Raw genomic sequence first — 3580 nt, forward strand, 5'->3', positions numbered from 1 at the left:
ACCTAACCCAGTCCTAACCCAGTCCTAACCCAGACCTAACCCAGACCTAACCCAGACCTAACCAAATCCAGTACTAACCCAGACCTAACCCAGTCCTAACCCAGACCTAACCCAGTCCTAACCCAGACCTAACCCAGACCTAACCCAGTCCTAACCCAGTCCTAACCCAGACCTAACCCAGTCCTAACCCAGTCCTAACCCAGACCTAACCCAGTCCTAACCCAGTCCTAACCCAGACCTAACCCAGTCCTAACCCAGTCCTAACCCAGACCTAACCCAGACCTAACCCAGACCGAACCCAGACCTAACCCAGACCTAACCCAGTCCTAACCCAGACCTAACCCAGACCTAACCCAGTCCTAACCCAGTCCTAACCCAGACCTAACCCAGTCCTAACCCAGTCCTAACCCAGACCTAACCCAGTCCTAACCCAGTCCTAACCCAGACCTAACCCAGTCCTAACCCAGTCCTAACCCAGACCTAACCCAAACCTAACCCAGACCGAACCCAGACCTAACCCAGCCCTAACCCAGACCTAACCCAGACCTAACCAAATCCAGTACTAACCCAGACCTAACCCAGACCTAACCCAGACCTAACCAAATCCAGTACTAACCCAGACCTAACCCAGTCCTAACCCAGACCTAACCCAGACCTAACCCAGTCCTAACCCAGTCCTAACCCAGACCTAACCCAGACCTAACCCAGACCTAACCCAGACCTAACCCAGACCTAACCCAGACCTAACCCAGTCCTAACCCAGACCGAACCCAGACCTAACCCAGACCTAACCCAGTCCTAACCCAGACCTAACCCAGTCCTAACCCAGACCTAACCCAGACCTAACCCAGTCCTAACCCAGTCCTAACCCAGACCTAACCCAGACCTAACCCAGACCTAACCCAGACCTAACCCAGACCTAACCCAGAAATAACCCAGACCTAACCCAGACCTAACCCAGTCCTAACCCAGTCCTAACCCAGTCCTAACCCAGACCTAACCCAGTCCTAACCCAGTCCTAACCCAGACCTAACCCAGTCCTAACCCAGTCCTAACCCAGACCTAACCCAGACCTAACCCAGACCTAACCAAATCCAGTACTAACCCAGACCTAACCCAGTCCTAACCCAGACCTAACCCAGTCCTAACCCAGACCTAACCCAGACCTAACCCAGTCCTAACCCAGTCCTAACCCAGACCTAACCCAGTCCTAACCCAGTCCTAACCCAGACCTAACCCAGTCCTAACCCAGTCCTAACCCAGACCTAACCCAGTCCTAACCCAGTCCTAACCCAGACCTAACCCAGACCTAACCCAGACCGAACCCAGACCTAACCCAGACCTAACCCAGTCCTAACCCAGACCTAACCCAGACCTAACCCAGTCCTAACCCAGTCCTAACCCAGACCTAACCCAGTCCTAACCCAGTCCTAACCCAGACCTAACCCAGTCCTAACCCAGTCCTAACCCAGACCTAACCCAGTCCTAACCCAGTCCTAACCCAGACCTAACCCAAACCTAACCCAGACCGAACCCAGACCTAACCCAGCCCTAACCCAGACCTAACCCAGACCTAACCAAATCCAGTACTAACCCAGACCTAACCCAGTCCTAACCCAGACCTAACCCAGTCCTAACCCAGACCTAACCCAGACCTAACCCAGTCCTAACCCAGTCCTAACCCAGACCTAACCCAGACCTAACCCAGACCGAACCCAGACCTAACCCAGACCTAACCCAGTCCTAACCCAGACCTAACCCAGACCTAACCCAGTCCTAACCCAGTCCTAACCCAGTCCTAACCCAGACCTAACCCAGTCCTAACCCAGTCCTAACCCAGACCTAACCCAGACCTAACCCAGACCTAACCAAATCCAGTACTAACCCAGACCTAACCCAGTCCTAACCCAGACCTAACCCAGTCCTAACCCAGACCTAACCCAGACCTAACCCAGACCTAACCCAGACCTAACCAAATCCAGTACTAACCCAGACCTAACCCAGTCCTAACCCAGACCTAACCCAGTCCTAACCCAGACCTAACCCAGACCTAACCCAGTCCTAACCCAGTCCTAACCCAGACCTAACCCAGACCTAACCCAGTCCTAACCCAGTCCTAACCCAGACCTAACTCAGACCTAACCCAGACCTAACCCAGACCTAACCCAGTCCTAACCCAGTCCTAACCCAGTCCTAACCCAGAAATAACCCAGACCTAACCCAGACCTAACCCAGTCCTAACCCAGTCCTAACCCAGTCCTAACCCAGACCTAACCCAGACCTAACCCAGACCTAACCCAGACCTAACCCAGTCCTAACCCAGACCGAACCCAGACCTAACCCAGACCTAACCCAGTCCTAACCCAGACCTAACCCAGTCCTAACCCAGACCTAACCCAGACCTAACCCAGTCCTAACCCAGTCCTAACCCAGACCTAACCCAGACCTAACCCAGACCTAACCCAGACCTAACCCAGACCTAACCCAGAAATAACCCAGACCTAACCCAGACCTAACCCAGTCCTAACCCAGTCCTAACCCAGTCCTAACCCAGACCTAACCCAGTCCTAACCCAGTCCTAACCCAGACCTAACCCAGACCTAACCCAGACCTAACCAAATCCAGTACTAACCCAGACCTAACCCAGTCCTAACCCAGACCTAACCCAGTCCTAACCCAGACCTAACCCAGACCTAACCCAGTCCTAACCCAGTCCTAACCCAGACCTAACCCAGTCCTAACCCAGACCTAACCCAGACCTAACCCAGTCCTAACACAGTCCTAACCCAGTCCTAACCAAGTCCTAACCCAGAACCTACCCAGTCCTAACCCAAACCTAACCCAGACCTAACCCAGACCTAACCCAGTCCTAACCCAGTCCTAACCCAGACCTAACCCAGTCCTAACCCAGACCTAACCCAGTCCTAACCCAGAAATACCCCAGACCTGACCCAGACCTAACCCAGACCTAACCCAGCCCTAACCCAGACCTAACCCAGACCTAACCCAGACCTAACCCAGAAATAACCCAGACCTAACCCAGACCTAACCCAGACCTAACCCAGACCTAACCCAGTCCTAACCCAGACCTAACCCAGTCCTAACCCAGACCTAACCCAGACCTAACCCAGACCTAACCCAGACCTAACCCAGAAATAACCCAGACCTAACCCAGACCTAACCCAGTCCTAACCCAGAAATACCCCAGACCTGACCCAGACCTAACCCAGACCTAACCCAGCCCTAACCCAGACCTAACCCAGACCTAACCCAGACCTAACCCAGAAATAACCCAGACCTAACCCAGACCTAACCCAGTCCTAACCCAGTACTAACCCAGTCCTAACCCAGACCTAACCCAGTCCTAACCCAGACCTAACCCAGACCTAACCCAGTCCTAACCTAGACCTAACCCAGTCCTAAACCAGACCTAACCCAATCCTAACCCAGTCGTAACCCAGACCTAACCCAGTCGTAACCCAGACCTAACCCAGTCGTAACCCAGACCTAACCCAGTCGTAACCCAGACCTAACCCAGTCGTAACCCAGTCCTAACCCAGTCCTAACCCAGACCTAACCC

The sequence above is a fragment of the Colletes latitarsis genome, unplaced genomic scaffold, assembly GCF_051014445.1.
Source record: "Colletes latitarsis isolate SP2378_abdomen unplaced genomic scaffold, iyColLati1 scaffold0055, whole genome shotgun sequence".
Classification (NCBI taxonomy): domain Eukaryota; kingdom Metazoa; phylum Arthropoda; class Insecta; order Hymenoptera; family Colletidae; genus Colletes; species Colletes latitarsis.